Below are 13,223 nucleotides of genomic sequence, written 5' to 3'. Positions count from 1 at the left end.
TCATTGGCTGGGCTGATACAATGCTACTCTCCTGCTTGTGTGGGAGTTCAGGCACCTTTGGCATTGTCAATTTTCTTTCTAACTTTAAAGTGGTTGTAAAGGCAGAAGGTTTTTTTTTTTTTTATCTTACTGCATGCAGCTTCCCCCACAGCCACTTTATCTCCTAAATACATACCCGAACCCAATCTCGGTCCAGGATCTCTTAGCTCTCTCCCTCCTCATTGGCTCAGATACAGCAATCACACCCAGTGAAGAGGGAGTGGGGAACACAGAGCGGGGCTCAGGAGTGAGTATGCATGAGTGCCCCCAAAGCAAGTGGCACTCAGCGGGGGTGGGGGTAAGAACCAAGAGCGCCAGCAGGAGACCTGAGAACAGGAGAATCAGGACTGCTCTGAGCAAAACCATTGCACAAAACAGGTAAGTATAACATGTTTTTTAAACAACCAAGGACTAGCCTTTACAATCACTTTAATGCACAAGAGATATATTTTTTCTGCATTAAAAATCCTGCCTGTTCATTTTTACATAAAGTTCCACTTTAAAATCATATTAATTTCCATACTTCATTTTAATTATAACCTACTCCAATCTTGAAGTATAAAGATTACTAGTTTAAGAATCCCACAATTGACTTAATTTAAAGTGGTTCTAGAGCCTAAACATTTTTTACCTTAATGCATTCCCTGTACTAAGGGAAAAAAAATGTTCCAGTACCTGTATCACCCGCTCAAACCCCCCCCCACACACACACACACACACACACAGGCAGCATGGCTGGGGATTAAGCCCACAGGTATGCCACAATAGGAAGCAGCTTCCTATGGTGGAGCACTGAGAAGAGGAGGAGCCTGGAGCTCTGGCAAGGGACCCCATAAGAGGAGGACTGGGGCAACTCTGTGCAATTCTTTTACAAAGAACTACTAATATATCAGGTTTGCGATTTTAAAAAATTTGACTTTACAGTCACTTTAAATATGTGACATGTAGTCACTATGCCCTGTGAGTAGGCACTGCTGTGTCACATTGCACAGAGCCTGCCTTCTGAACCACAGAGGTGCTGAGAGGACCCAAAGTCAATGTAGGAATCACTGCTTCCAGGAAGCAATGGACCATGGGCTATGTAGTTCTTATCAAAAGTAAGCCAAGATTTTTCAAGTAGCCTGTCTATGGATGCACATAGACTGGTTTAGGAGCACGTCCGAACACATGCCCCCATTAGCACACCACTTGCTATGAGGGCAGATGTGGAAGAGGAGCAGAGAGTGGTGGCAGAGGATCCCATATAAGGGGTCGCTCTTTACAATACTATTGCACAGAGCAGGAAAGTAGAACATGTTTATTATTTTCATTCGATTTTTTTTCTGCTTTTACAACTGCTTTTTAAGTGGTTGTAAAATCCTACATATACCCAGTGAAGCGACTCGCGTCCTACATATGTTGTACCCATTTATCTGCAGCCCTCTCTCCTCTACAGTCTTCCAAAACACACAGCATCTCTCGGCAGCAAAAAGCAGGGAGCGGGAAACTAATTTCACACACACTGCAGAGCTAGAAAACAGAGCTTCATGAAACCTGATTGGAGGGAAGGGAAACACCCCACCTCTAACAGGCTCATAGAGAAAAACACAGAACTATGTCTATGAGCCATCTGCTGTGTGCTGAGAAGGAGGGGGTGGGGGGTTGTATTGTATTGGGCTGTCTCATGGGAGGCTGAGGTGACAGCTTAGAGCAGCGTTTCTCAACTCCACTCCTCAAGGCGCCCCAACAGGTCATGTTTTCAATTATTTTGCACAGGCGATTTGATCAGTTTCACTGCCTTAGTAATTACCACAGCTGTTTCATCTGAGGGAAATCCTGAAAACATGACCTGTTGGGACGCCTTGAGGACTGGAGTTGAGAAACACTGGCTTAGAGTTCTATCAGTGACTCATGTCAATAGCATATGGATCAGAGAAGAACCAGACTTGGTGCCTTGAATTCAGGCTAGTATACACTCTAGATGAGTGCTCAAGCCCTCCAGTTGTTGCGGAACTACAAGTACCATGAGGTATTGGCAGGCTGATAGTTACAAGCATGACACCCAAAAGGCAGAGGCATGATGGAAGTTGTAGTTCCACAAAAGCTGGAAGGGCCACAGGTTGAATACCATTGATCTAGAGGGATATGCGGATAGGAAAAGTAAAGAGAACAATCCCAAGACAGCTTATAAAACTGAGAGACCTCAAGAGCCTGTTGCTACCCGTTTTGGGTACATTATTTGCACAATTGTTTTCAACAGGACAGCCACAACAGGTTGAGAGAAACAGGAATTCAGGGCTGGGATTTTAAGAGTGTTTACAAGCTAAACTCACATTTTGACAAATGGGCCCTTAAAAAGTGTTACTGTACCCTCAACAGTAAAATCAGTGTGTATATGCAGTAAAGCATGCTTGTTATAATCACTGTGGAACCTAAGGGGTTAATCCTCTGCATTGTGTAAAAATAATGCTTGATCCAGTCTTCTCTGATCCTCCTCTCCCTGCACTGTCCCCCTGGACAAGTCTGCGTAGTACAGAGCCTTTGGAGTCAGGCTGCACGTGCTCAGTTTGGTATGTATTGCTAGAGATGTTTTTGGGGTTTTTTCTTGGGAGAGTGCATGTGATCAGCACAGGACTAATCAGCACTGTGCAGACAGAGGGCCAGAAGCCCTGCAGCCTTATAGGACAGCTCAGTGCAATATGAAAACTCCTCCTACAAGCTTCACCAGGAACTGATAAAAGTCACAAGACTGCTATATACTGCTAATGAGAAAAGGTATTTAGCAGTTTATATTTACTAAAATAATTTCATTTTCGTGTACTGTGGGAGATCAGATATAGTGAATGCAGGTTCTGGGTTTAGTAACACTTTAAACTATGAAGGGAAATCCTTTTCAAACCAGATGTCTACAGCTGGCCATAGATGGATGAAAATTTATCCAGTTCAGCAGGACCCCTGGCCTAATTTCAATCCATCTGTGGCCATCTCTGTTCAAAAGAAGTCAACTGAACGCAATGTTGGAAAACTTCTGATGACCAGCGACTGCAGCTGCTAGTCATCATTCTGACTGTGGAGAGTCCCGCTGGGGGGGGTTAGTAGAGGAAACCCATAATCAACCCATCTATGGCCAGCAACATAAAAGGAAAAGGGGAAAAAAAAAAGGAAAGAAAGACAGTTACCCAATATGGCCGTGTCGGCAATGATCTCATCTGAGTCCTCCATGAGCCACCACTAGCTATTGTTGGAGGACCTTTCCCAATCACTAGATGAATAGCATCAACTGCCAGACACACTTTGCCCGTCGCCACTCTACATCAGGGGTAGGCAACCTCGGCACTCCAGCTGTAGTGAAACTACAAAACCCATCATGCCTCTGCCTCGAGGCGTCATCCCTGTCATTGTCAGGGTCTTGCAATGTCTCGTGGGACTTGTAGTTTCACCACAGCTGGAGGGCCAAGGTTGCCTACACCTGCTTTACATAGACCTACTAGGATGATGGAGGCAACCTAGCAAGCTTGCAAAGCACTTATCTACTCTACAAGCTGATGAATTGTACCCACTCTAAAACTGGCCATACAATATACAATTTTCTTTAGATTTACCTTCAACTGTGTAGTGCAAGGAGCTCCCCGATTGCATACAAACTGAAAGTCTTCAGCCATGACCTCATCTTATATGGTTTTAGTAAATCTGAAGGAAAAATGTACAAGAAAAATGTAGAATATAAGCCAGCCTAGACTTTTTTTTTGGTGAACACGCAAACCATACGAGTGCTAATTAGCTGTATCAGGCGGATAACACCAGAACACATTTCACTTATATTTTTCCTAACTATTCGAATTCCAATATGAATAGCAGCACTATTTCTAGTGGTGTATTATGTTTATTATTGTTAGCACTAAATATAACCACACATTTCCCTTTACAATTGCTCACTTCCGAAATGCTAAAAATCACCTCATATTAGACAAAAATAAAAAATTCACAAAAATGTTTACAATAAATATAAGTTAAAATAAAATACCTGTGAAACAACCAGCACAAGTTTCACTTTCAAAAGGATTTCCAGGGGAGAGCACTTTGAGAAGGAATAGGAAACCACAATAAACGGTTTCATGGTAACATCAGCAAACTAATCGTTTTCTAAAACAGACCCTCATGTCATGCTTGTGTACAAACCTCTGTCAACATTAGAAAAACGTGGTATCAGTACGTACACTTTCACTGCTGCAGAATATATCAGGCAAGGCAGATAAAAGTTGGATCAGACGTACAAATGTACAGGGACAGCCAGCAGCGCACACAAGCTGCATCCTTACAGTAGGCACAAAAGACGTCAAGGAGACGGAGAGATTGTAGTCACATACGCGAAGATCACGTGATTGTAAACAACAAGGGGCACAGAAAAAAACACCTTCTCCCAACGCACGACACATCATAGCCCCTTGTCGCTGCCTGATGATGAAAACAGCAGCGAGTTTCCACAGGAGGAGGCTGTGTAAAGGGGGAGGGCTTGCTTCTTTCCCAGGGCTTCCTTTTTTTTTTTTTTTTTTTTTATTCTGTTTTCGTCAACTTGGAGCCCAGCCAGGTCCTGATCTGGGAATGCACAAGAGGGTGGGAGGCAGGGAAGGGAGAGGCAGATCTAAGGACATGGGTGTGAATAGCGCTGTAACCCCTTGGTTACCGGCATAAATACAGGTTGTGCTGCTGTTCCCTCCTTCTGTCAGCAGTGGATGAGTTAAGGAGGTCGAGCTGCAGCTGCTGCTTTTTCTCTGGTCGCAGTTAAATGCATATTTAGGCCCCAGGCCTCAGCAAGCCCAGCTGGAGCAGGCACCACAAAAGACAAGCAGATTAGTGGGAAGAGAAGGAGGAGACCCAGACAGAGAGGCCGGGTTACAGGGGCGGAGAAGGGGGTCAGGCTGTGATCATTTCAAACCCAGGGAAAAAGAGGTAAAAACTGTCCAACAACGTGTGTGTACAGTTTACAAACGGCAGAGAGTATTCCCTCCGCACAGCACAAGGAGAACAATCGCAAGAAAACAAAAACTGTGTGGGTGGAGATTGCTTCCGAACCACTGACCGAGAGAGGCTGCCGATGGCAAACAATTCTTGTCCCCTCCATGCTAGCCGTGATTTATCAGCACTTCTAACAAGCAGCGCGCACACAATGAGACCTGCTCCGTGGCTTTACTGGCAGCTTTCATCCACAGATACGGATTAATCTGCATTGTCCACAGCTGTGTCCATAAAACAAGGGGCAGGAAAATAAAAATAATTTAAAAAAAAAAAAAAAAAAGGACATGCAAGGAAGAAAAAAAAATAAATAAAAAAGGTGCAACTGCCCAAAGAAGATTATGTAGCAACTCCTAGCCAACCAAAAACTATCCCATTGTTTTATGTACGCAACGGCACAGAGCGAAATTATTATTTATTAATATAGGATTTATAGCACCAACAGTTTGCACAGAGTTCAAACAAGATAAAAGGAGACAGTACAGTTACAACCGAAGACAAGAGGGCATTGCTGTCTCTACATCAAGTGATTGTATTATAGATAGAACACTGGCTATGCAGGACACAGACTACATAACAATGAGTATGGTGCACAGCTTGGTCATGCATGTAAAAGCTCCTTTATAACTTTGTTTTATACCATTTACAACAGTCTTGAATTCCTCCCCGTGTGTCATTTATTAACACAGAACAAATTAAATTGTCAAATTATAATGGCAAAATACAATATGTTACAGGAAAGACCACATTACTCATATTCCTAATGCATTTACAAAAGCAATTTAACTTAAACACAAATCCATTGCAAATAAATCTCTACATAAAAAGGTAAACACCACAAATATGGCCTTATCACACCTATTATAGACCATAATGGGAGCAATATGAATTACAAATTAAATGAACTGTTATAATTAGACTGGAAACCGTAGTCAGTTCCATATATAAATCCCACCAATTGGGTCCTTTCTATAATCTCAAGATGTCTCAACCTTTATATGCAGTAAATGTCAAGCTGTTTCATTTATACAATACGGCAGTAAAATAAAGCTAGTTTTCTGGTGAAATTAACCACAGTAAGTTATTGTCGTTACAGCGCAAAATAAAAAAGGTAAAACTACCATCAAAATGTATCCAGAAAAGGCAACTGAAATGAGAAGTTCACTAATCAGTCTCAAAGGATAAGTTCAACTTTGGGAACATGTTATACCCGTTTTTAGGGAGGAACATGTTACATGCTCCCAATGCTGCAGCCACTGCCCGATTCCCACACTCCGTGTGACAGCAGTACGGGGATAAGTTCCCCGTACTAGCAGTCAACTTTTGAAATCGGCGGCGCCCATAAGGCCATGTCATTCATTCACAGAGCTGTGTGTGTGTGAATGAACTACAAGTCCTGCCTTCGTTTGCGGCTGTCAGCTTGTAGCTCTCAATGAACTACCACGGTACTGTGAAGCGCTGTGGTAGTTCACTGTTTCTTCCTGTCAATGTATCTGCTTATCTGTACGGCATGCACAGATACACGGACAGATCTTCAGGAGACCTGCATGGTGATCACTGTTGCAAAGCTTTACAGGCTCCAAAATAAATGCACATTTAAACAAAACAAAAAATGCACAATTGTTTACAGTTAAGTGAACTTATCCTTTAAGCCGGACATAGATGGTTCGAACCTCAACCAGTTCAACATGGACCAGCCGAGATTCAACCCACCTATGGGCAGGCTGACTGTACGTCGGATTTCTACGATGCATTTTTTGCCAACTATTATAGCCGCTAGCAATAATCATTGTGTACTCCCGGCAGGGAAGGCTCCCAGTGCCTCCCCACTGGCAGAACTCTTAAAAGTGAAGTTTTTGACATACTGTGGCACAAGGCCTAAAACATAATGCAAAGATGACACTAGTGAAGGTTCAGCGATGCACCTCCATACAAATTTTGCCTAAAAGGCTGCACAAAAAGTGTGGGTTGAGTAAAACACGGCGGGAGCCATTACTAACCTTTCCTGCAACAAATGCAAGCTGCCTGGCTGTCAGGCTAATCTAGTGGCTTCAATAAATTCCAAAGCACTGATTTAGAGCAAGTATGCAGATCAAATGTTCTCATTTTAGTTGCTGCATATTTAGTCCATATCAGTGACCCAAAGTTCTGAAGCCAGAGGTTATTTATGACAGTCAGTCAACTAGCATTTTCAGAACGAGATGAAAAGCCCTATTACTCCAGTTTCTTAGCCTAGGTTCACACTGACAGCTAAAACCGCACAATTTAATTCCCGCAGGTCAGTCCCGACTTCAGGGGCGCATCTGTGCGGGTCTATGCACAGAGATGTCTACTGAAATTGCACCCGAAGTTGGCAAAAGTAGTACAGGAACTGCTTTTGGGATTCAGACGTGCCATTGCCGGATATAGCCGCCGATTTGACATTGCCAGCAATAGCCACCGATTTAACATGTCAAATCGCATGCCAAATTGTTGCAATGTGAATCAGGGCTTAAACACATTTTTATTATGTAATCACATTCTGTTGATACCAAGGGATGTAGCATATGTTATGTGTTAAAGCCACAGGCAGAATAGCCATACTTAGGAGGATAGAAATGGTTAAACTGCATGGATTTTATTTTAAGATATGGTATTGCAAATGAAAGAAGCATATCCTGTCCAGAAAACCCCATCCAACCAATAATACACCTGTATTGTGCGATCCACTAGCTATTGTAGAATATCCTGGAACTTGTAGTTCTACTACAGCTGCAGAGCGATGCATTCCACTCTACCACGACTATCCTCATAATCAGAAATGATTTGAAATAACACATTACAAAATAAAAAAAAAGTTTTCAGTAGAAATAATCTGAATAAATTGTTCTGTGTGGCTCTGGGCAATTTCAGAAAGTAGTGTAAATGGAAGGCTGATCAAAAAGCAACAGGATTACCTTTCAGTAACTAAAAATTATTCTTATCAGAACATGAGCATGACTAGTGACAATCAAGCAATCCATTTGGATTAAAGGACAAGAATCATTTGTAAATCTTCTGTGTGTAGTTTCAAGAGTCTCTCCAGCATGGTGAGAAATACCTGCAGCTAACTGAAGACCTCCAATCAATCTTCTCACACTACCAATGACTGTGGTTATCAGTTTCTCTTTTCTTTGCTACAGTTTTCAGAACTCTGCATCTTGTGCTTTACCATACTGGAGCAAAGGTCAATCAGCTGTCAGAGCAGCCAGAGATTCATTCCAATTTCACACAGCAGTCCAAATGGCTCCTATGTGCAAAACTTCTGCACCAGTATTCATAAATCTGCTGCCAAGAGATGTCATGCAGAGAAAAACAAAGCATAAAGTGCAGAGCCAATCCATACCAAAAAAAAAAAAAAACAAAATTCCCTTTCATCTTCAGACCATTGACATCGGATTATTGCAAGCAATGATTAGCAGCTCCGTATTTGCTCATATTTTTTTTTTTTGCTCAAATTTTCATTCAGGGCTTAAGAACATAGTAAATAAGGAGATAAACAAATCTGGACACCTTATAACTAATTCAATAAAACGTTCATAAATACTTAGATTCCACTTTTATAAAATGATGGTTACAATGGACACAAGGTATAGATCAATGCTGCACTGAACATTAACCACAAGGTGCACACAGGCGTTCTCCCCTATATGCTCATATACACGTTGCAGGACTAACCTGAGATTACAGGCTGCATTTACCAGAAATGTGAAGATAGGCTGCTTGGCTTAGGCCCTTTCCACACGGGCTGCCCTGATCAGGTCCGTCTGTCAGTTTTTCCAGTGGACCTGACGGACCCTCCATTCTCCCCTATGGACTGGCAGATATTAGCAGTGACATGTCCTCTGACATCCACTGCTATCCAATCCAATCCTGATGGCCAAATCCAGACAGATAGTGGTCCTATTTTTCATCCGTCTGGCAGATTGGGATGAAAACGGGCAGGCGGTCCATTTTCATCCAATTTCCCCATAGAAGAGAGCGGGACTCGAGACATGTCACCCGTCTGCTCAGCAGGGATCAATCAGCAGAGTGATTCTCCGCTCCTAAAGCGCTGCAAAGAAGCTGCTTGCAGGACTTTTTTTGACGCCCTGCCAGCGCAGCGCCTCAGTGTGAAAGCACTCAGGCTTTCACATTGGGATTGCAGATGAGGCTTCTTTCAGGCGCTTTACAGGTGCTTTTTTTAATGCTAAAGTGCCTGAAAAACGCCCCAGTGTGAAAGGGGTCTCAGCGTGAAAGCACTTGGGCTTTCACATTGGGATTGCAGATGAGGCTTCTTTCAGGCGCTTTACAGACGCTTTTAACACTAAAGCGCCTGAAAAATGCCCCAGTGTGAAAGGGGTCTAATAAAATGGGCAAAAAATAGGCTAATGCAAATGTAGAGCTGCTCCCCAAAAAAAAAACATCACCTAATGGCAATATTTTGCTTACTGACAGATTTCTGTGAAATGTTATAGCCTATTAGTTCCTCATATCTCCAGAGCAGCCAAGTAAATAGACTCACTGGAATGCAAAGCTCTGCCTACCAAGGCTTAAAGCGGGGGTCCACCTATCTATCGTTTTTTTTTTTTTTGAGTTCATTCACAAACTTTTCTTCTCAGCATTACATACTCACATATTGTGTGTAATATGTCCGCCTGTGTCAGATTTCGTCGGAAAGAATAACTTATATTATTCACTGCAGGCGGTTTCCATCTTCATTGTGGGCATTTGAAGCCCACAAGCATTTATTTCCTGGATGTGGTGAATGCTGTGCTCCCAGCATTCACCGCTCATTCCCGCACATGCTCAGTGGCATCCTGGGAAGCCTGAGACTAGCTCCCAGGAGTCTGGGAGAGGCTAGAAACACACCTACTCCCACAGGAGGAGAACCAGGAAGTGCAAAGAAGAATAGAAAAATAAAAGGTAATTACGGCGATTTAAATTTTTTTAAACGGCATGTCAGCATCTAGGCAAGGAAGAGAATACATACAGATATTGTTCAAAATTTGGGTGGAACCCCGCTTTAAAGTAGAACAATAGGCAAAACTCTTTCTTTTCATTTTGGATAAAGTAAGGGAGTGTTATAACTCCTGTCAAGTTTTTTTGTTTGCCATCTTTGTTCCATTGGGGGAGATTTCGCTTCACTTCCTGTCCCATAGTCAAACAGGAAGTTAGAGGAAATCCCTGCAAAATAAGGTAATTCCTTGGTGGGCCCCCAGTTCACCAGAACTAGTGTCCACATGGGAAGATTTCCCCTCTTTTACTTTGATGGGGACAGCCCGAAAACTTGGGACTTCTCTTTTACTTTCAATTTCAACGATAATGCCTAACATGACAAATAGGGTGAATCTCCTTAACAGGGGCACAGAAAGCAATAAAAACTGATAGGTGTTCTAATCACTCTCCACTCTATCCAAAACAAAAAAAAAAAGGTTTGCATTTAGTTACACTTTAATGCCTCCTTTCCTTGCAGAAAAGGAGAACACTATCCAAAACAACAACAAAAAAAAAAGATTTGCATTTAGTTATACTTTAATGCCTCCTTTCCTTGCAGAAAAGGAGAACAGAACTTTCGTATCCCTTTTTTAATTCGATACAAAAATGTCCTCTGTTCGAATCTCAACCAAGACACAATCTGCATGGAGTTTGCATGTTCTCCCTGTGCGAGTTTCCTCTGGGTACTCTAGTTTCCTCCAACACTCCAAAGACATGCTGGTAAGTTAATTGGCTCCTATCGAAGGCTGGCCATACATTATACAATTTTCCTTTAGATTTACCAAAACCACGAGGTCAAACCTAAACACTTTCAATGTGTATGCAATCAGGCAGGCCCTTGTACTACATAGTTGAAAGTAAATCTAAAGGGAATTGAAAAAGAAACTTGTATAATGCATGGGCCAGCCTTAGGACTCTTTCACACTGCCCGACAGACTCTGCTTTGCTCAGCGGGTGATCAATCCGCTGAGCAGACAGATGACAGATCCGTCTCCGCTCACTGTGCAGAGACGGACCTGTCAGAGCCCTGCTCTCCTCTATGGGGAGATCGGGTAAAAACGGACCACCCGATTGGTGGATCGGAAGAAAACAGATGGATGGAAAATAGGGTCTCCATCCGTCTGGATTTCATGGACAGGATTGGATTTAATAGCAACGGTTGTCGGCGCATATGTCACAGCTGACATCCGCCTATCCATAGGGCGTCCGATCAGGTCCGCTTGTCAGGCAGACTTGATCGGAAAGCCTGTGTGGAAGGGCCCTTAGATGGGTTTCACACGGGCGGTTCGATCAGGATCTTATCGGACCAGCGGCTGTTCTCTATGGACTGGCAAGTGTAAGCAGACATGTGTCCGCTGACACCCGCCGGCATCCAATCCGATCTCCCAAAAAACACACAGATGGGGGATCCATTCCCCAGCCATCTGGCAGATCGGATTATAGTCAGATGGAAAAAGGACAAACAGTCCGTTTCCATCCGACTGCCCTATTAAGAACAGCAGAGCTGTGTCCGTGTCCGCTCTGCATAGCGAAGTGCACACAGACCTGTCATCTGCCTGCTCAGCGGGAATTAATGGAGAGATCCCCTGCTTAGCAGGCAGATGTGCATTACAGAGTCCAACCTGTGTGAAAAGGGCCTATAGTATGTGCATGCATGAGCTAGGGTCCATTCACACTACAATGCACATAAAAATGCACCTGCAGTCAATTGCGTTTTAGCGCATTGTTGTGTGCTTGTTTCCATGCATTTTTATGCATAGATTTTATTTTTATTTTTTGTAAAGGTGCGTTGTGCTTATGCACTTTTACACGTTTATGTGCATTCCATTGCGATATAGTTACATAGTAGGTGAGGTTGAAAAAAAAGACACAAGTCCAACCTATGTGTGTGATTATATGTCAGTAAACCCCTTTTTAGAACTTGTACCTATAGGTAAGCCTAGAATAAGGCTTACCTATAGGTACTGTAAAGATCTCCTAAACGGTTCTTCCCAAGCGAGTGCCATGACTGGCGGCTCCCGCAAAAGATGGATGCGGCCACCAGCAGAAACAGTGCGGGCTTCGTTTGCAGGTCATTTCCACATAATGGGCTAGTATGCAATGCATACTAGCCCATTATGCTTTTACTTTCCAGGGTTTGCAGGGAACAAAAGAGGAAGTAAAACTCATCAGGGTTTACTTCCTCTTTAATATCACACTGCTCTGGCTCACAGAGAAACACTGCATTCTGGTGTGAACTATTGTTTTCTAGGCGTCATTGCAGTTACCTGTGTTTTTGCACGCAGGTAACTGCTCATAGCGGACACGGACCCTTTAGACTGCAAGCTTATTGATAGCAGGACTGATGTAAATGTATAGTATGCAAAGCACTGCGTAAAATGTTTGCATTATATAAATATCGGTAATAAACAAAAAAGTAATATCTCCTTGCAGGGGCCATATCAGGTGGTTGAAGCTGGGAAACCAGAGTCAGAAGATACATACAAAGCTGCAAGGCAATCACCTTTAACCAGAGTTCATCTGTCATTGTAAAACCTAAAAAACAAAGATTCCATCTTACTGCTAGAGCTGATAAATTCTACTTCAGCATTCTTTGCTGCAGTTTTCATAAGTCAGCCCTGTGCATGTGAGCATATGCAGTCTGCACCCCCACCACGTCCTGGGACAATAGTGACTCACAGAGGTGTGTTGACATGAGAAAGACGCGGCGTATCATCTTTCCCTCCAGTGAACACAACCATTGCTGGGAACTCTACATAACCTGAAGCTGAGATCCGCTTCCACAAGAGGCCACTTACATTGGCTAGGTATCAGTAGGGCTCCTCATGGGGATCACACAAGAAAATATTTGTTACATTTATTCTATGTCAACGGGGACTTCCCAAATAAAAGGGATACTTTACTTGACTCTGGAAACCTGCAATCGGTAGGTGTGGCATGCTAGCTTGAAAAAAAAAAAAAGACTACAGTAAATACAAAATACATTAGTATTGTATTAGATAGTATTTACTATCGCTTCCATCCCTATCTATTTATTAAGGCTGGGTTAACACCTATGCGAATTTTCCGTATCCAATTAGCATAGCAGGAGAATATGACCGGCTCTCTATGGATCTGGTTCACATGTCGCCGGGGCGGCTGCAAAGTGCACTGCACAGAAACGCTGTGCGTCTTTGCCTCCGTTTCAGGGCCGAATT

General features: G+C 43.0%; 1 protein-coding gene across 6 annotated transcripts in view; it reads right to left on the bottom strand.

The window, feature by feature from the left end:
• Nucleotides 1-13,223, bottom strand: part of NIPBL (NIPBL cohesin loading factor) — a 235,684-nt gene that overhangs the window by 211,124 nt on the left and 11,337 nt on the right. Inside the window, exon 1 of one of the 6 annotated variants that reach the window (XM_073621299.1) lies at nt 3,621-3,679. The exons of the other annotated variants lie outside the window; for them this stretch is intronic. The gene's annotated coding sequence lies outside the window, so the exon portion shown is untranslated. Of the gene's footprint in view, nt 1-3,620; nt 3,680-13,223 lie in introns of those variants that run through there. 6 annotated transcript variants of the gene reach the window in all.

Source organism: Aquarana catesbeiana, linkage group LG01 (genome assembly GCF_042186555.1).
Source record: "Aquarana catesbeiana isolate 2022-GZ linkage group LG01, ASM4218655v1, whole genome shotgun sequence".
NCBI classification, from domain to species: Eukaryota; Metazoa; Chordata; class Amphibia; order Anura; family Ranidae; genus Aquarana; species Aquarana catesbeiana.
This window is presented reverse-complemented; position numbering and strand designations above follow the sequence as displayed.